Source organism: Pseudonaja textilis, chromosome 2 (assembly GCF_049901715.1).
Source record: "Pseudonaja textilis isolate UNSWEBS1 chromosome 2, rPseTex1.2, whole genome shotgun sequence".
Classification (NCBI taxonomy): domain Eukaryota; kingdom Metazoa; phylum Chordata; class Lepidosauria; order Squamata; family Elapidae; genus Pseudonaja; species Pseudonaja textilis.
Window position 1 is genome coordinate 143,080,585 of NC_141991.1, and position 20,867 is coordinate 143,101,451.

The window sequence follows — 20,867 nt, forward strand, 5'->3', positions numbered from 1 at the left end:
TTGCCGTTACCTCCCGCCAGTTACCTCTTTTCCTTACTCCTTAATTGGATTCAACAGAGGAAGAGGCGTTCCTGTTGGATTGCAAACCTCTGGACTAACGCTGGATGGCAGGGAATCGAAACAGAAACCTCTTCCTCTTTGCTGCCCTCTAGTGGATTTTTGGAATTCTGCAGACTGGATCAGCATCTCAGTCCGAAGGGACCTCGAGCTGCAATCCTAACCGCGCCTTCCTGGAAATAACTTCATCATAGAATTTACTATCAGGTAAATGTAGGGAAGCTCCAGCGGGCATTTTTCCATTTAAGATACTACTGTAGTAGCCTTATTGTTGCATAGGGCTGACAATGCAAAGGATAGTAGTTCAGAAAAACGACTGCTTTATATTATAGCACTTTGCTGTCCCTCCAAAAGATGGCAGGCACGGGCTGGCTTGACTTGGTTTTCTTCAGCCTTGACCTGAGCTGGTGAAACGAATTTACTATGTCCTTCCCATATGGTCTAGCGGTTAGGATTCCTGGTTTTCACCCAGGCGGCCCGGGTTCGACTCCCGGTATGGGAAAGATTATTTTTGGAACAATATTTCCTCAAGTGGGAGAACGTTAATTTTAAACTAGTTTACATGAAAGTTTTTGCTTACATTCTGTGCGAATCCTGCCCTAGGTATTTGGAAAATGCTTGGCATAGTTCTATTTATGTGTAACCTTCATTTCCTGTGTACTCGATTTATATTTTTACGCACCACCCCTTCTATTCAAGGGCCCCTTTTGCAATATTTAAGAAAGGCAATACTGCGTTAGAAAATATTGTTTAATGCAACATTCGTAAAATACAACCAACCTAGAATACGATTACTTGACACTTGGAAGATTACAATGCAGATTTACAGAAAGTAAGATAAGCATATGATATGCCTTATATAAAGCCCATTTTGAATGAAGAAGCTGATAGCCTCCTGACTGCTCTTGTCCATTCCAAGAGGAAATTCCAATCTAGGGAAAAATTATAATCTAGGGAGATATACTGCAGCCCACTTCAATTCCAGGTGTTTTGATTCATCTCCAGGTGTTTAAATGTTTACTTTTCATTTCTAGTGGTAAAAAATGATTATGGTTGGGTGCACAGCCAGATGAGTTTGCATTGTTATGCTGCACCTACTGAATCCTTTTCAAGAACCAGAGATAAGGCAGATGTTGCTTGTTGGAAGGAACTGTTACAGGATGTAAGCTGTTCCACATGAAGTCTTTTGCAATTGATTGGTGATTTTTGTCATCATTATGTTTGCCAGGCAATCAGATGTTCAGACTGGATTTGGCATTTTTGTCTTTCTATTTAAAGACTGCGCCAAGAAAAGCTGCCTTTTGCAATTGACTGAGGATGATTTTTTCAATGCCAATGGTAGTCCAGTGATGCCCCAGATGTTTTTTGTTTATACAATATATTTATAATGCATTTTGTATACTATATATTTATATATCATGTACCCATCATTTATACATGCCTTTGAGTCAGTCTGGATTCCTTTTGGCAGCCTGGACTAATTTCTATGCCTGAAAAAGAGAGACTTGGCCAAAAGTCAGCCACTGAAAGTTTCTCCAGTGATGTCTGACCACTACACAAACTGGCTCTCAAAGATTATGGGAACAATAATTCAAAACAGGTGTCACATCTTGTGGGAAAGCTGTTTTATTGGAGTATACTTTGCATATGATCAGGACAGACTTCTTTGATACTTTTCCTCACAGATTAATATTTACATATTAAAGAGCCAAATCCTAATCAAATTGTGATGTGTTTGTCCAATGTTTTCTGAATTTGCCCGACATATTTCAGAAAATAGAAGAACCATACAGATTATGGAGGAATGGTAGCTAAAGAAAAAGGTCAGTGGCATCTGTCATGTGAACCTTAATTTCACCTGTTTTTTAGCTTGCAATCTTTTACTTAGGAACTTTGCATAATCATGGCGTTATGCATACCTATCATTTTTCATTTTTAAAAATCTGCTGTTGACAGAGCTGTTACTTTCTGCAGTTTTTTCCTTAGGCCTTCCAGGATAAATATTTTTTCATTTTCTTTCTTTTTCAGTTTAAAGAGATTCCCTTGGCATGATTTGTTTTATAACTGCTTGTTATTTCTTGCTCAAAAAATAAAAAAACAAAAAAAGCTCTTGGCAACATTTTGTGCCTTTTGTAAGCAATAATTTGTCAGAGGCCTCCCAAAATAAAAAGAGGTTGCCCCTTTTGAATAGTCTGGTTTTAAAAGGCACAGGCACTTTTTTTTCTGGAGAAAGAAAGAAACAGCAGGCAGAGAGAAATAGTTAACTCTTGGGAGATGTAAGAACACGAGCATGAAGGATAAAAGATGAAACCAAAAGAACAATTGGTTGCAAAGGATATGGTTTTTGTATAGAATATTAAAAAGAAAGATTTAAAGCAAATAATAGGGCATTTAGAATTGAGCAGCATCAGACAGAATTTAAAGCTGATTCTGTAATTGATTAAAATGCACAAATTTTTGTACATGAAATTTGAAACAAAGAACAATTGAAAGCTGGCATAATAAAATGGGCTAAGAACTTTTGTGATAACATAATGTTGAGATAGTGGGAAAACATGCGGTTAAAAGGATTGAAATTCATATTATGTTATAATTTCAAAGAAAACATTTATAAAATAATGGACTGTTGGTATATAGCTCCAGAAAAATGATTGGGAATATATAAAAGATACTTCAAATTTATATTGGAAATATGGACAACATCGTCATTTTATCCTATCTGTCTAGTAAACTTGTGAAAGAAGCAGAAAATGGTTGGGTTCAACACAATACAAAGAATTTTCAAGATTCAGGCTGAAATGAGAAGGTTTTTTTGGCAGGGGATAATGGATAATTAGAAAAGTGCTATGGGAGATTTTTATATATGTCACTGCTGCCAGATGTGTAACGTGCAAAAATAGAAAGACACTGAAATACCCACAACAGAAAAATGAAGATGATGGAACTAGCAGCGATGGCAATATTGTTTGCTGCTTATATCAGAGGTCTCCAAACTTGGCAACTTTAAGACTTGTGGACTTCAACAATTACAATTGTTAGTGAATGGAAACCCCTTATGACTTTTTTTTCAAGAAAAAAAGAAAAAAAAAACTTGATTTATGGATTTGCTTAGAAAGAGTAGATTATGGAAAGTAGAAAATTATGTTGTAACCTAAGACAGAGGATAAAATACAGGTAGTCCTCAATTTACAATCATTTAACCATGATTCAGAGTTATGATAGCTTTGGAAAAAATGACCTACAACTTGTACAGGCAACCCTCGAGTTATGACCACAACTGAGCCCAAAATTTATGTGGCTAAGTGAAACATTTAATAAGTGACTTTTGCCCCATTTTACGACTTTTCTTGCCACATTGACTTTGCTTGTCGGAAGGTCACAAAAGGTGATTCCACCACCTCAGGACACTGCAACCATCGTAAATATAAACCAGTTGCTAAGCATCTGAATTTTGATCATGTGATCATGGGGATGATGTAACAGTCATATGAAAAATGGTCATAAGTTATGTTTTTCAATGCCGTTGTAGCTTTGAATATCACTAAATGAACTGTTGTAAATCAAGGAGTACCTTTATTCCTAATCCCAAATCACACAATCACAATTGGGGCTCTTGGCAACCAGCTCGCATTTACAATCAGTTGCAGCATTTCCTTGGTCATGTGATAGCAATTTCTGACCTTGTTGATTTCCAACAAAAAAGGGGAAGCTGGATTTGCCTAACAACCACCATACAAATTGTAAAATGGAGTCTGACTGGATTTGATTGAAACAATTTACAATAGAAATCTCAATCCCAATAGTGGTTGTAAATTGAGGATTACCTATATAAATGTGCTTGTAACTGCCTTTAAGAGGTTTGAAGGCCACTTATTACTTTGTGAAAAAAAAATAGAAAGGAACAGAAAAACATTTTATCCTTTTTTTCTTTTCAGTTCATAATTTCCATTATTCTGTTGGAATATTTTCTTAATAAAAACTATTTTAAAAAGGAAGGAGGAGTGGTGTTGCCTATGGAAATTGTGTGACCAGATTGTAATTTTCAAGAAACTAAGTACAGAAACCTTAACATAATCCTGTCAGGCAAAAGAAGTCTAAAATAAACCCAGAGGGCTGTTAAATTGCTCAGAGCTAATCTAATTATGCCTCTTCCTGTTAATTGTCTGAAAGCTATAATTTACATCAACCAAAGAGTTTATCTTACTTGAAAAGGAATCCTAGGTGAATCAGAGCCTCATACAATATGCTATTTTTTAATGAAAGAATGTTCATTGGCTTAAATGGCTGCACTGAACATAAAACAGGCTCAAGGATTAAATCCAAAGCCCGGTGAGTCAAATCCTTTGATTGCACCCATGTTTTTCTCCTGATTCTTCCTCTGGAACGCATCATACAATGCCATTTTTATGACTGCAGCTCTCCAATGGCTTTATTGATGATATATATGTCTGATTCCTTCTTCAAACTGTCTAAAATGCTCTCCCATATCTTTTTGAATCATCTGACTATTTTGCCGGGGTTTTATAAACTAGTTTGCAAACTTTCTTAATCAAAAACTACTTTTTTAAAGGAAGTTGTAAAACTAGCCAGGTTTTTTATGGTTTAATGTAAACCACAATTAGCTGAGTTTGCATATGATGAACCATGATTTATAAACCACGATATTTATGCCCCCCACCCCCAAACAAGACAAACCACAGTATGGCCTTGCAAGCTACATGGCAGTCCTATGCTTCATTTGGCCAACATCAGTTTCTGTATCAAAGAAACGTGGCTAATGCTTTTTGTGCAGGATATTTCTTCAGGAAGAATTCCTTTTGATATAGCTGCCATTTTGTTCCTTAATTTTAAGCATGGGAATATGAAGCAGAAAGGCTCCAGGTCCACAAAAGTGGGAAAAGGAAAATCCTGTAACTTTAAGAGCTGCTTTACCTGCAGATTTATATTGCTGTGAAAAGCAGGGAGTGGTTGTAAAAGTGCTATAACAAGCTTTATTTTCTTGATCCTGGGTCATCTGGCAATTTTACTGTGTTCTGGTCAGCCATTGATTTCCCATCTCCAAGGCCTCCAAAGACAACTTATTTCTCTTTAGGCTGGTGAGATCCTGGGAAGAGTGTGCGTATCACAAACACCCGTTGCCTACCCTCTTTTCTTCCAGCTGTAGTACCAGCTAGGCAAGAAGAGATAGGCAAACCCTGGCAGGTGTCTGTCCTCTTGACTTAAATTGGCTTTGTTTGATAGGGACTGCCCAGCCTGCTGTGTGGCAAGGAAATATATTTTGCTGCTGTTTGGGGCAGAGAGAAGCACGACATGGTTTAGGGAACACACAGAGCACCATAAATTAACTGCATTTGCTGTGCCTGCAGCAAAATGGGGTTTGTTTGTACAGCACAGTGAATGACAATACAACCAATCCCATTTTACCTTAATATGTATATTTTATTCTAGCTCTTGGTTAATTTCTAATTCATCATGTCACACGTGAACCAAGAAAATTAGATCAAGTTAATTAGGCATGGGCAAGCACATAACACAAACACAGCTAATGAGTTCAAACTCAGGCAACTACATTTTGGCCTTGTTGTACAGGTGATTTTTGACTTACAACTGCTTAGTGATAATTCAAAGGTGCAATGGCATTGAAAAAAGTGACATGATCCTTTTTCACACAACTGTTGCAGTATCCCCATGGTCATGTGATCAAAATTCAGCTTCTTGGCAATTGACTCATATTTATGACTGTTGCAGTGTTTCAGGTCATGTGATCACTTTTTTTTTGTAATCAAGCAAAGTCAATGGGAAAGTGAGGTTCATTTAACTAACATATTACAAACAACTGCAGTGATTCACTTAACTGTTGCAAGAAAGATCATAAAATAGGGCAAAACTCACAACTGTGTCACTTAGCAACACATTTTGGGTTCCATTGTGGTCATAAGTTGAGGACTACCTGTATAACATAGTTAATATATAAAATGGTTATGTCAGCTAAAGCAAGTTTCAACCTTCGTTTATGTGGGTTTGTAAAATAAGAGAAAAAGCACTCTACCAGATCTAGAGCTGCTATCTTTGCTGCTATCATTATCTAATTCTAATACAAGTTAGGTTTACCCAACACTCTTAACCTAATATTTCCCAAATCAGGGTAAATTACCCAATTGGATGAAAGTGGTTTACCCATTACACAAGCAGAACAGGAACATTTAAATTGACTTAACTTTCTACTATATGGGGCAAAATGGATAGGTGGTTTCAGCTAATGAAAAAAAAAATTTGGGAAGCGCTGCTCTAATCTAAACTACAATCAGATGTAATAGGGCTCATTCAACAAACCATGGTTATAGATAAACAATCTGAAGTTCTCCAGATAGTTTGGAATTTTATGCAATTTTGGTAGCCAATGACTTGAAAGAAAGGAGCAGGTAACGTGATGGTTCTTGGTAAGGATATTAAATTTAGACTGCAAACATCTGAACAGCCACTAGATGACAGAAAAGAGGTCGGGATGTACTTGCTTCTTGCTGCTATCTGGATTTCTGCAGCCTGAATCTGGTAACTCTAGTTCCAGGGCTTTTGAAAATTTGTTACTCTTAATCCTTATTTATGAAACAAAAGCACCTTTTCCACCGTGCCCTTGGCACCAAACTCCCAAATGAAAATTCACAACAATATGAACATACATGTGAGCAAGCATGGAATCAAGATGCCATCCCAACTCTTTTTATCATTGAAATATTTACAGCTGACAATCTTAACAGAAGATTGATCACAGCAAGCTTGCTACCAGGAGGCAGAAAAATGGCTTTCTCCATCTGTTCCCTTTTCACCCCTTCTCTGATTTATTTAGTCCTTAGGCAGGTAGGATTCCAAAATGAATTAGGATCCTTTCACTCCTGATTTATGGGAAAGCTGGCATTGGGCAGGTCAAAATGGCAGCAATAAAACATCTGCATCAATTGCCAGATTTAGTTTTTAATTTATTAAAATAATAATAAAGAGTGGAGAAAGAAAGTCATATTGATTCATATTACCTAAAATGAGAATTTAATTTTAAAATGTTTATAGCGATAACAAATATAATAAAACAGCCATAAACACTAAAGCCCTAGACAAAAGAATTTTTAAAAATCCAGGCCTTCATCAAGAACTGCATACCAATGGCTAGGAATTCTGGAAGTTATAATTTAATTTTAGCCCATCTGGAACATAGTAAGCTGAAAGAGGCTGACATATAGAACAATAGCCAAGGTTTGAACAAGAATTCCTCTGGGTCCACAATGCAAAAAGGACTTGGACAGCATAACAATATGTTACAAATCCTATCCTTTTCCAAGCAATTTAAATTATACTGTATATATAGCTCTGCATTTTTCCCTATTTTACATCCTGCTTTTCCAGGCAAAAAGAAACCTGTAGAGTAAGGAGTTTGTCACAGTCCTCAATAGTAGTATCACAACTATTTTGTCTTCTTTGAATACAAGGATATAATAGCATCACCCAAAAATGCCAGCCAAATGCTTTTCATGTTATTAGTAAAGTGGTGTTTGAAGGTCTTTGTAGGCTAGATTTAAAGCCCCATGACCATGACATTACAGCAGTGGGCTAATGTAACAGAAATAACCAGACAACCCATGACAACTTTCAGGCTTTCAGAAAGATTTCCTTACTAGATTCCTCACTGCCTTCAACTATGACAATTTCTAATATACTGTATTCACTGGAAAAGTTGGTATATGTTCAGGAATGTATTGGCCTTGAAAATATCCAAGGTGAACTATACATCACTGTCAAACATCAGCACAGGAAATGTTTTATGACATTTTAATTTTTATGTCATAAAACGTTTTATAACACTTGCCAAAGGGGTTATTATGGTTCCCAGATTTGGGACACATTCTCTAAGTTTGTCCATTTGAGATACCTTAGTTCAAAAACTGTTGCCGTGTGATGCATCGTTTCATGCACTTAAAGGTTACAGGAAGCAGAGTTTTAGTAGTATATTTTAGTAAAAAGTAGTATATAGATTAAAGAAACAAATGTATAAGGATAGGATGGGGAGGATTTAGTTAAGTGCATTGGGAAAATGATCTTTGACCTGAGTCAGCAGCGTGATATGACTGCCAAAAAGGCAAATGGCTAAATCAAAGGAAATATTTTCGCCCAATGAGAAGGAATAATTTTATCCATTTTGCACTGCTCATACCTCCTTCTAATAATGTGTCCAATTCTGGGTATCGCATTTCAAGAAAAGTTAGATGCAAAAAAAGGGAATGGGGGTGGATCAGGGGATTATAAACTAAATTTCTTGTGGACAGACTAAAGGAACTTGTAACTTTAGAGCAGTGTTTCATAAAGTGTGGTTCTAAGACCCTTGGGGTTCCCCAAAACCTACTCAGGGGCCCATGAAATCAAAATTGTTTAACAGTTTGTGTTGAGAAATACAATATTAAAATCAAACAACTGTGGGAAGCAGGAGCGAACAGGTCAATTTTAATATAATGAATATTGATAAATATAAACCATAGAAGCACAAACTGTTTTGGGATCCTCCATAATTTTTAAAAGTGGGAAGATGTCTTAAATTTAAAAAAAAAAAAAACCCACTGGTCTAGAAAAGATGGCAGAGGTGGATAGCATTCTGCAAGTTATTTGAAGGTAGTACAGTAATCCTTGACCTCCAACAGTTTAATTTAGTGTTAATTCAAAGTTACGGCACTGAAAAAAAGTGACATGACCATTTTTCATAGTGATGATTTTTGCAGCATCCCCATGATCACATCAAAATTCAGATGCTTGGCAATTGGTTCATACTTATGACAGTTGCTGTGCTCCAAGGTCATGTAATTACCTGCTGCAATCTTTTGACAAGGAAAGTCAATGAGGAAGCCAGATTTGCTTAACCACCAGGTTGCTAACGTATCAAGTTCAGTGACTCACTTAACAACTGTAGCAAGAAAGGTTGTAAAAGGGAGCAAAACTCATGTCTCACTTAACAACAGACATTTTGGGCTCAATTGTGGTCTCAAGTCAAGAACAAACTACTTGGAAAACATGTCTTACTTGTGTTCCAACATAAGGTTCAGGACACAGAGTAAAGTCACAAAAAGGCAGATTTCTGCTAAATATAAGCTTATTAAAAGCATTCTGACAATGGTATGGGTAAGTTAGCTCTTCTTTGCTGAGCAAAAAGGCAATTATTTGTAAATTATAATTTTAATTGGATTTCTGCATTAAGTATTGTAAGAGATTAGACAAACAAATCCTTCAATTATCTCTGTGGATTCCAGTTTGCTCTTTTTAATCCCTTTTTCACTCTGGGACCCTTTGGCTGGAGGGCAAGTTGTTCTGGGAAATAACACCCTTTCAAATGGTGACTATGACCTAACAGTCCTAACTGGTTACTGTGTCTTTAGTCTTGTTACTATGACAGCAGCCTTTTGGGGCCTAATAAACTTCTGAAAAACTCTCAAGAGCAACACCATGGCTCTCTATTAAAATCCCTTCTTCACACATTATCAAGGTTATGGACGGTATGGCAGACCAAGGGAATATGATTATTCTTCTATAATCCGTCCTAGCTGAAATTTAACTACTAGAGCCAGGATAAGGCCCAGAAGCAAGACTTAATGCCACAGAAGTCCAGCACATTAGCTGTACTAATCACCTAAGGCTGCAAGAAAAGAAAATGCCTTTTCTCTCTCTCTTCTTAGATCCTGCTCTACACCCCAGTAATTAAAAAAAAAGTGGAGATTAATTACGGCAAACTATTAGAAAACAGGCAATGCAAAACAAAGACAACACTTTGAAAACCTCTTTATTTGTTTAACGTTCAGACGGGCTTGCAACGGCAAAAAAAGAAAAACCATTTGACACCCAATTCGGTGGTGCAAAGTATAAAACCGGCCACGAACAAGGGCACCACCGATTAGTGGAAGGAAAAGAAGTTAAATCAAAGTCTATCGCTTTCCCTTTAGGATTATGGGAGGAAAGAAGCATCCAGTGGGCGAATTCCGAGGGCGAAACCACTACAGCTGGCGAAGGAAGAGCTTTTTATTCTCGTCTTTCCTTCATTTCAGGAAGACCTTGGAATGTTACAACAATGCTCCGAAATTTTAGACGGGCGTTCCAAATTCTGCTGCGCCGATCGCAGCGCGCTATGCTTTACGGTCACACCCGCCCACCATCCCCAAGAAATACTTCTGGGTGAACTTGAGTTCACTTTGCTTAATTTAACTCATCGCCTACTGACTTAGACGTAACTAATTAATATGACGTCGATGGGTTGTCGCGCAACCCATCCTTCTGCAGCTAATCACTTAGTTTTCGCTTAAGCCTGGAAGAGTAGTTTTGGGTTTAGAGATACTGGTAACCCAGATGCGCCTCCACCCATTTGCAGGCTCCCGACTTGAAAAGATTTAAACACCCAGAGATTCGTGGTTCTGCTCAAGCCCGTTGAAAGTGAATATGAGTTGCCGCTATCTGTTTTCCGAAACTAAAAGCATCCCCCATTCTACCCAGCAAACGGTTGAGACGCAACGTCTGCTAATGATTAAAAGGAACGGTTGTTGGAGGAGGGGGGCGGGGAAATGATGTGGAATGTACCATTGTGATGCACATGGAGGTTAGGCCGTTCCTTTAACGTCTACCGAAGATCTGAAAGTTGTCATGTGCGGCGACTGGGATTTATTGCGAACGGATCAAAATCAAAAGGTTTCATCAAAATACAGAATAAAATATCGACGCTTTTATTAAGGGGAGATTCCCCACCCCCTCACATCTCGGGAAAGTAAGAAGGTTGGGATTCTACCACATGAAATGAAAGAGGGGGATACTTCATTGATCTCGCACAGATTCGTAAAACTGTATTTCTGGAAATGGCTGAAGTGCTGTTTCTGGTTCTTTCCCTTCCCTTCTTTAAGTGTGGGGTAACATTAACTGTGCAAGGCCTCCAGCTTTTCTGGCGGTTTTACCCACGTTGATAGGGAATGGTACGCTCCAAAGGGGAGGGGAGAGTTAAGCCCCAGCCAGGGGGTTGGCGTTGGTCAGTCGTAGGGTGGGAGGCGGCTGCGCTGGGGGGTGGTTCTTCGGAGCTGGGAGGGAGGAGCCGAGCAGACCCGGGCTTGGGGGGTGACCATGGGTGGTTGAGGGGTGCCGAGTTCAGAGGCGGCCCATGCTGGCGGCCATGGCCGAGGATTACTGGGACTCGCAATAGCAGTAACCGCCGCCAAGGTAAGAGACGATTCTTTACCAAGGAGAGATTGGGGCGGCGGGGGTGGGGGGAAGCGGGTCGTGGAATCCACAGGACCTTTGAGCCCTTGTTCCGAATCTTCCCCCCTTGAGGGATCATTCTCCCTGCGTTTAGGTCGGATCGCCCGTTTTCATACGACAGATCTGATCACGCAAGCGGTCTGGTTGACCTTTCTTTAATTCTTTACTGGCCTAAACACCCCCGCCCCCCAAAAAACTCCTAATACTATGCTTAATTAATCACTGAATTCTCGTTAAAAATATTTGCCGTCTTTCTCTTTCCTTAGGGAAAAGTGGGGTCTATGACTCTATGTTGATCTGTTTTTCAGCTGTTTCTATTCCATATTTATCTCGAGTCTATTTCCAAACTCTTCCTCAATAGAGCTGCATGAATCAGATCCTGCTCCTTTTGGCCCAAAGGCAAACTGTTTTAGTTCAGGATATTAGAGCCCAGACTTTCTTCTTAATCTTCCTTCCCTGGTTTCAAGTTCTTTCTACAAAGTCCCTGGGACCCACCCCTTTAGGGTTTGAAACCTGCATACCTTAGTGCTGAAATTAAGAAAAGTAGGGTTGGACTTGCATGGATCTTGAGTCTTCGGCATTTTATGTCCCGTCAGTATTATTGACTCCCCCCACCCCCATCTACTTCTCCCATTTAACTGCCATGCCCCAAAGATTCCCCATTCCTATCAGGCCTTCCTTTTATGTTCAAGCTTTTCATTGTCTCTGGGCTTTTTGAGATTCAGTCTGGGTATTTAATATTCATCCTGTAACTGATGATTCAGGGTTAGATGTCCTTTTCTAAGAGGTGTTTGAACTTGCTGGGTGAATCTTTCACTCCCCCTTTTTTAGGGACATCCTCTTGTTCTTTGCTTTATGTTCAGATTGACTTCTCAAATTGCCTTTTTTTCTCCCTCTCTAATCATGATCATATTCTCTCTCTTGGAGGTGAGAAATCTTTGCCCTTCTGATCTTAAAAGTAGTTATTCTTTCTAAATAGTTAAGTTGCATTTCATCAGTCCTATCGTAAAGCTTGTAGCATTTCTTTTCACGATAGGTGGAGAGGTGGTTGGAATTGGATGTATGTTTTTCCTAGAGAATCAAGGAATCCTTCCCTCCCCCCCACCCCTTTAACACTTTATATACATGGAAAAAGATTGTGTGCTCTTGCTTTCTTTCTCCCCTGGAAACCATGTGCAGAAATGTGTGTGGAAAGAATGTAATGGGGATCAGCATTGTTTCTGGCTAGGAAAAAGAGAGAAGAAACTGAATTCCAGAGGACGACAAACTGATGTGAGCTGATTTCTGTTCTGGAATTCCAGCTGTTCTTGGTCAGGCTGGAAGGGTGTTCATTTTCTCACTTCCCACCTCCAGACCTGATGCTATCACCTGCTGCCTCACAAGTCTGATGATGTAATGTGGGGGGAGGGGGCTTCCATCTCCTCTCCACGCAGCACTGCATCTGCAACTCATAATGTGTGGGTAAGTAAATGGTTCTTATGACGATGCTGGAAGGTTGGCATGGATTAGGGTTGTCCTGAGAGGAATTGCTTTGGGGCAGCTGCTGGCCAGATTACCCCTGGAGACATTTGGTGCAAAAGCCTGAAAAAAGGGAGTGGGCCTAGCTTGATCTTTCTAGGTTTGTCCCCTATAAGTAACCTAGTATTTATTAGAGGGCCTGATTTCCTTCTTGTCAACCTATTTTACTATTTATTTTGTTGGGGCTGACAACATAGCCTCTGCCATGTCTTTCTAGTTAGTTTGTCCTCATTTGGCTCCTGAACCTTTGAGGAAAATGTTTTTGTCTATCTGGCATATGCTCATTAGGGTACTTAATTCTGTGTTGATGAGATGGCTTTCCCCTTCCAACTTATTTCTCTCCCTGCCAACTGAAGCATGGATGATTGGTTTTTGGCACTCAGTGGACTTGGCATTTGGGCCAGGTCTTAGGGATCTGCAGAGAGAACTGCATTGATATCTTAGCTGCTCAGTCTTCAGAAGACAAGGGACTTGGGAAAGCTTGGTTGCAATGAAATCTTTCTTTCCCTCTTTTTAATATTTTAGGACTTCTTCTTAGAATCTAAGTAGCTAACTTTTTTTTTGTTTACTGGTCAGTGGGTTTTGGTTACCCTTGAATGTGACTTGTTATTGAATAAACTGTATTGGAGCCAAACAGTTATTTCTTGAAGTTGCAATACAGTGCTCCAGATGTTTAGGAATTGGGGGCACCTGCAGTCTAGTAGGGCCTCAATCTTCCAAGAGGCAAAATGGTACCAGATTGCCTCTCTTTAACTACTTTAGTTACACACACAAGGCAGATCCGAGCACTCTATGGCAAAAGCACCTGCAGAAAGTATGTCCACAAGGTAAAAGAGCTGTACTTGATGCAGGTAAATGAGCCAACTTGCAATGTTTTAAATGCATGAAATAAGAAACATGAGAATGGAAAACATTATACTATTGCATCGTCTTTTGATTCCCTTGTTATTCATTCACAGAATAAACTGGGGGAGTGAGTCTTATTGAGGCCTACTGGACTCAATAATGATTAAGTCTGCATAGACTGCATTGATGGACTATCTTTGAGTGGGAGGTTGATTCTGATCTCTCATGACCATCTCCACTATTCAAAACAATGCTTATAGTTGCTCTGTCTCTTATTATTCTTCATTGGTTGTGATGGCATTTATGTTTTATCCTTTCAGTGCCTATGGGACAATTTCTCCTGCATGCAGATGAGGAACAGTTGATGGGATACTGCCATTTTCCCACAGTTGTCTAATGGGTAGATTTTAAACTTGGTTTAAGCCTGTGTTATATCTACATGTCATCCTCCATGCTAACAAAACTTTGACATTTTTTCTTCCCTCAAGTCTTAACTCCCATGTTCTTAACTGCTGAACAAAATCTTAAAGAGTCTATACACTGTTCCTTAATTTTCCTGCAAATATGACAGACTACAGTTTTTATATAACTGTATCGAGGAATAAGTCCGTTGAATTGTTAATATTTATTTAAGGTTAAATGTGTTTAGAAGTGTCCTTTGATGTATGTAATGTGATTTAAATATTGAAGCATACACCCCCTCTTTGGGGTATACCCAGATTAATTTACCTTATTTTGCTTTTTGTGGATTCAGTTGCCATTTCAGAAGCATCACATTTAGGATTCTTGCTCTTTTAGCTTTTATTCATCCCCACCCTCTTGTCTTCCCCTTGACTATAAAAGGTGATTTGGTTCTTCCTCCTCCTGCCTTGTGAAGGTAGACTTCAACAATGCTTGAGTAATACTGCAAAAAGTTGGAAGGGAAAGTTGGGCCTCTGAAGGCACCTTAATTCCTTTTTGTACTTTGTTGGCCCTCATCTTGGGTAGAATAATAAATTATGCTAAATAAGCAACTTTTCCTATCTTTTCCCAATTTCCATAATATGTATAGTGCCTCAGCCTTTCTTGCCATAAAATTCTGCTAAAGGTCAGAATTATGACCCTTTAAAAAACAACCACAGCCCAAGCTTTTCCTCTGATGATAAGAACTTTGCTATGAATATTGATTGCTTGTCTTTTTGTACAGCTCTTGACTGCTTGGTCCCCAAATGACAGCTCTGTTAGATTTTTTTTAATCCTGTCAAAGCAAAGAACTTCGCACTGTACAATGCACAAAATAGCTACAGCTCTGTAAAATCTTATCATTACAGCGGTAGCCATCTTCTCGCCATCATAGATTGTATGTTGTGGTGTTGGTTTTAACCTTTATACGCCGCCCAGAGCCTCTTCCATGAGATGGGTGGGTCTATAAGTCATTTAAATAACAAAATAAAATAATTTTTCCTTATACGTCAAGCAGGGCCAGCATTACACCCTCCAGGCACTCTGGATTTCCTCATTAAGAGTACAGTGCTGCATTTCTGATTTAAACACAAAGATGTTGTGAGGTGCACGTGACACAAACATGGCACCTGTTTGCACCTCCTTAAAGCAGCTGCAACTGCTGTTGGGATGGCACGAATGCCTCCTGTAGCTGTTTCAGAATCCCAGAAAAAGATGAGTTTCAGAAAACTGCTAGATCCATGCCCAAGATCCTCCAAAGAATAGTTTTTGCCTTTGTACTATATTAGAAACACTGCAAAATCTCATTCAAGTCAAAGCTTTTCTGAAGAAGAATTTTGGCTGCTGTCCATTGCCATTTGAAGTGGGCAAAAGGCAGTAATGCAGTAGTGCATCCATTAACATTTTGAGCAACTTTTTTCATGTGCTACATCGGGCAGTGCATACTGGTTATATATGAGTTGGGATTTGGATATATATTGCACATCAGGGGTCCCCAACTTTTTTGGTTCTGCAGACCATCAGTGGCTTCGGTGGTTTTGATAACGGGGTGGGGGGGGATGGTTGTCTGTGCACGACCTAAATCCCGGACATGCGCAAATGCAGCTTTGCGTGCTTGCCTGCCGCTTTGGTGACCTGATTCCCAATGAGCTACAACCCAGTCACAGTCTGCAGCCCAGGCATTGGTGACTCCTGCTGTATGTGTATGCTTAGTGGAATAAAATAGAACACTGTTTTTGTTATTGCCACAAAAAAAATCTGGACACAATTTGAGAACTTGGTAGAACCTCCGCAGGCCTGTGATTATCACTTGGCTATCTTGAGTCTGTCAAGTAGCCAGAACGGAGGTGGGAGGAGGGGACTTAGCTAGGTATTTATTTCAACTTGCCTTTTGTCCCTTTCTTGCTCAGGCTGTATGGGCAAAATGAAAGCAATGCCCCATTATAATTTACTATTATTAAATATTGACTTGAAGAAGGTGGCTTTGCCAGTTTTCTCCAGACTATATATTGTTGAAATGTAACTGACCTGTAAGGAAAGAGTTCTTTGGTGGAGACACACCATGAAGACTGATGTTTGGCCTACCCTAGGTAGCCATATTTCAACATATTCAGCTAGAGCCAAGTAGAAATAGTTAAACCCAAAGTGCTTATTATAGGATGTGGCTAATAGCTGGTTACTGAAGGTACAGAAAAGATTGAATTACAGTTGTCTTGCATAAAAGGGTGAGAGTGATGTATGTTGTTGGGGTATATAGAAAGGGTGATTTACTTTTTAACCATGAGAATAGGTTCTCATTTGGATTTGGACATGCTTATAAAAAAGCCTTTAAAAAAGAAGACATCAAACAGTAGGTAAGGCCTAGGCTTTTTTTCTGGCATTGCTTACCTGCTTTGTTTAGACCAGGGGTATCAAACTCAACTTCACTGAGGGCTACATCAGGACTGTGGTTGATGTTGGAGGGCCAGGTGGGTGTGACCGACTGGGTGGGCGTGGCCAATTGAGTGGGCATGGTCAGCTTGACACAACTACTCAAACTGCTGGCATGTTTCCCCTTCGCACTGGGAAGACTGGGCCGAAGCCATGCTGGCCTGATGTGTCCTCTTTGATTAGGTAGACCGGGCCGAAGCCACACTGGCTGGCCCCTTACATTTTTCAGGATGGCCTCATGGGCCAGATCCGGCCTATGGGCCTTGTGGTTGACACCCCTGGTTTAGACCAACAGATGTAGTGTTGCTTTGTTGACTGGGTGCATCATTGCACTAAATCATAAGTTTGTTTAATCATGGTTGAATAACACTGATTGAATTTACACAATGCATAAGTTGAAGTTCAACAAACTACATTATAAATTAATGTTTCTGGTAGGAGCATGCTATAATAAATCGGCATGTTCATCCTTTTTCTTCTTTTTAATGTCAATAACATTTAATAGTGGCAGTTGCCTAATCTGTTGTTCAGATGGTGGTCAAGAGCCAAAAATATCTACCTATATACTAATACAATTCTAATGTCTGTAACCTTTAACTTGATGAAGTGATGCATCATAAGCAATATTTTCAAGCAAACTACCTTAAATGGGCTACTTACAGAATGCATCCAAAATCCAGAACCCATGATTCCCGTGAGATTGAAATTTAACAAATTTTATAAAAAGTTTTATAACAGAAAAATTATCATAAAGCATTTTATGATTGTGTATTCTACCATAAATATTTCCTGTGGTCAATTCCTGAGGCTTGACTGTGCTATATACATGGGCTACTTTCAAGGCAGATGCATCTCTAAATAACATTTCCTTGAATTTTTTAGAACTTTTCCAGTAGAAGCTCTGCTACTGTTGAAGACATTGCAAATCTGGTAAAGAAATATCTCTGAATTGAGGGAGGAAAATGTTTCCTGTTTGGTTTACATGGGAGGCTGGCAGGTATTAAAAGCCACAGAGAGATCAAGTAGGGCAAGGATGAATGCACATCTCCCACCCACCCTCACTAGAGGTCATCCAACAGTGTGACAAATACCATACCTGGATCTGAATCCCAATTATACTATATAAAAAAAAAATCAAATAATTCACTTCTTCCAAAGTCTGCTGGAGTTGTTGCAAAACCACACTCTCAACCACTTTCCCCCCAAAGGGGAGGTTAGATGCTGGATGAAAATTGTCCAGAATATGAAGCCCAGTGATGGCTTCTTGTGAAGGGGGCAAACCAGACTTCTCTTTAAGAGTTAATGGAACAGTTCCCTCAGTCAAAGAATGTAACTTCTGCTAGAACCAACTAATGTGTCACTCCCTGGGCCACTTTAACAAATTAGGAGGTGCATGGATCTAAAATGCCTGTGGCTGAACTCGTCCTGATGACCTTGTCCACCTCCTCAGGCTCAAACTGTTCCCAGATAACTAAGCAAGACTTCTTCCAAGGCATCTCCTCTGGATCTGCTACAAGACCAGAGTCCAAATCCAAGCAACTTTATCCAACAGAATTCCTTTGCATGCTCCCCCAGCCCCAAAAGGGCTCATGTCATCTGAAACTGGATGCAGTAAGGGTGGAGAAATACTGATGCTTTGTTACCTTTACCGCCACACAGTTCTCTAACCTACAGTATGCTTAGTTGTGTTCTGCTCTTTGTCCAAACTCTTGTTGATACCAGCCACACACTTGGCATCTCTTGTGTCATCTCCCTCAACTCCTCCATAAACCTTGGGGAGTAATGGGATCCCTGAGGGGAAAGAGGTTGTATGGGCACAATCCAATCCAAAGGCTCAGCCAGTTCCTTATTCCAAATAGCGACCAAGATTTTGATGGACCGTGCAGCAGATCAGCAAGAACAGCCCTTGCTTCCTCTGAAAGACATTAGCTGTTGGGAGTAGACCAATCTAATGGGTCCAGCTTCCCTGTAGTGAATAGTGGTAGAGTAGAGAACTCCAGGGCAATCAGAGTGTGATCTGATCACAACAAGGGAAACATCAAGAGCTTCCCCCATTTCAAATCACCTAGCCATGGTTCCAACAGGAAGACCAGATCCAGTGCATGACTAATCTCCCATGCCAGGCTCTGAATGATGTGCAATAGGCCCATTGCTGTCATGGTTGTCATGAACCCCTGAGCCACCGCATACCCTGCTCCTACAGAAAGCAGATTAAAATTCCCCCGAGACCTGAAGAACTCCACAAACCACCTAGAAATGGAGTCAAGGAGCTCAAGCAGGAAGGTTGCTGTACAGTAGGGAGGTTAGTTCAACAGCAACTATCCCAACTGACCCCTTGAGCCCAACCTAATGAACAGGGTCTCCCATCTGGTGATAGGCAGTACAGGGACCATGAAAGCCATGAGATTCCCAGATGACAATCACGGCACCTCCACCCCTGCCGCAGAGTCTTGGCTGATGCCACATTCCAAACGCAACTGGAGATAATCCCCGAAAGGGTTCCTTTCCCCCTTTTTTCCAAATCCTGCCAGTTTGAACAAAACAAAAATTACCAGCTAAGGTTGCCTGATAGTCACAGGCCGCCATGACTTTTTCTCCAGGCAAGTGAGGAGACTGACAAAGAAGAAATCGCTCTCACTCTTTTCCTTCTCTGGTACCCTTTACTTCTCAGTAGCTCTTTCTGCCACTCCTCAGAAATAAAATGAATTGCAGAAGAGGACGGACAATCCACCAGCCCTTGGTAATGTCTATTTATCAATAATTTACTGGTATATGTTTATGTTACACCCTGTCTTTTGTGAGATGTCGTGGGAACATATGTGGCATTCCTTATGTTTATCTTTTTGGGGCTGAAAAACTATGATAATTGGTTTAAAGAAAAGACAGCTTCTTTTGGTTCCACACTGGTGATTTTTATGGATTTTATAAACCCGTCTTAAACCATGCCTTACTCAGGGGATACTAAAGATTAAATGAAATTGCTTTGGCAAAAGCACCCTGACGTTTTTGCCTTAACTCCCTTTTGATTTCTGGGCAGCATTCAGAAACCTAAGATGTGTTTGCTTCAATTGTGGTTTCTTGAATAAAGTGCAGTTGGCTGAGTTCATACCCCATGTTGAACCATAAACCATGGTTTAGATTCAAGAAAAGGAAACAAATCCCTTTCCCGGTGTTGGCTTAAAGCTGTGTGTGAGTGTAGCCATAAATAAGCTCAATTCCTGAATTATCACCGCCTGTAATGGTATGTCATGCTCCCATCTGAAATGTCCTGGTTCAGCTGCCTTGGCATTTTCATTCTTTTGGAGCCTGGTACAGAGAGCAGGTCCTCCCTTCCCAAGTCCACTTCAGTGATTGTTGAGAACAGATGTGATGAAGAGAAAACAGCAATTTGGATGAAACTTCAAAGTCCTATGGGGAGTAGATAATGATAGTAGTTGCTAGATCCAAACAAATGCTTTGGCAGCCTTGGGACAACCCCTTCCCCCTCCCTCCAATCTTGCAAACATTGATCTGAATTTGAGTTTCTCAGTCTTCAGTAATTGTTTTCCTTGTTGTCCATGGAAGGGCTAGAAATCTGCATCTTTAAATGTAAGAGCATAATTTAAATCCTTGGCATTATCTGTTTTAAATGACACTGTATTGAATCTTGCTGACCTGTTCAACTCAATAGACTGGCCTTGGTTGGGGGAAAAAAAGGCAATTGAATATACAGGAAAACATACTAAAAAATAAGTTGATTCTCGACTTCTGCTGGTTGTTTGGTCTGGGTTGATGAGGGTTGGTGGAGGAATTTTCCTACTGGATGGATAGTTTTCTGTGGCTTTACCTTTATTAAACCCATTATTGTGTAGGTTAAGGTTGTGGTTTCTATCATTGTATTCCTTTCTGAGGGACATGCAATCCTGAGATAAGTTCCCGTGCTGTCTTGGATGAGATTAACCTTATCAGCAAGTTGTTTTAGGATCCAGGCAGGGGGCCCCTCTGGTAATGCAGCTGTGGCTCTTTGGAGTAATGCTTTTGTTGCATTTATATGAGTTCATAGCTTGGGCAAAGCTTGGTTGGATCTACCACCAGGCACAGGCAAAGGTATGTGTTTGCCCTGCTGAATGTCTCTGCTGGAATTCATGTGTCTTGATAAGCCATAACACAGTTAATTTATTATGTATTATTTTTTTAGCATATGGCACGGTTAAATTTCATTGCGATTTAGTGTGCTGTGTAAGCACAGCCAGTTTATTCAACAAACCGTGGTTTACCAAGGAGCAGCATAGTGATAACGTGAATTTTACTCATTGAATATTACTTTG

The 20,867-nt window shown here is 39.9% G+C and overlaps 1 protein-coding gene and 1 non-coding gene across 12 annotated transcripts in view; both read left to right on the top strand.

The window, feature by feature from the left end:
• The first annotated feature begins 487 nt into the window (after nt 1–487).
• Nucleotides 488–559, top strand: TRNAE-UUC (transfer RNA glutamic acid (anticodon UUC)). Its single transcript has one exon. It is a non-coding gene; the product is annotated as a tRNA-Glu (tRNA).
• Nucleotides 560–11,047: 10,488 nt separating this feature from the next.
• CDK16 (cyclin dependent kinase 16) overlaps nt 11,048–20,867 on the top strand; it is a 66,326-nt gene continuing 56,506 nt past the window's right edge. For 3 of the 11 annotated variants that reach the window (XM_087925587.1, XM_087925593.1, XM_087925592.1), the window contains exon 1: nt 11,102–11,286. The gene's annotated coding sequence lies outside the window, so the exon portion shown is untranslated. Of the gene's footprint in view, nt 11,287–20,867 lie in introns of all 11 variants that reach the window. The other 8 variants (XM_087925590.1, XM_087925588.1, XM_026711336.2 and 5 more) reach the window with 7 other exon arrangements.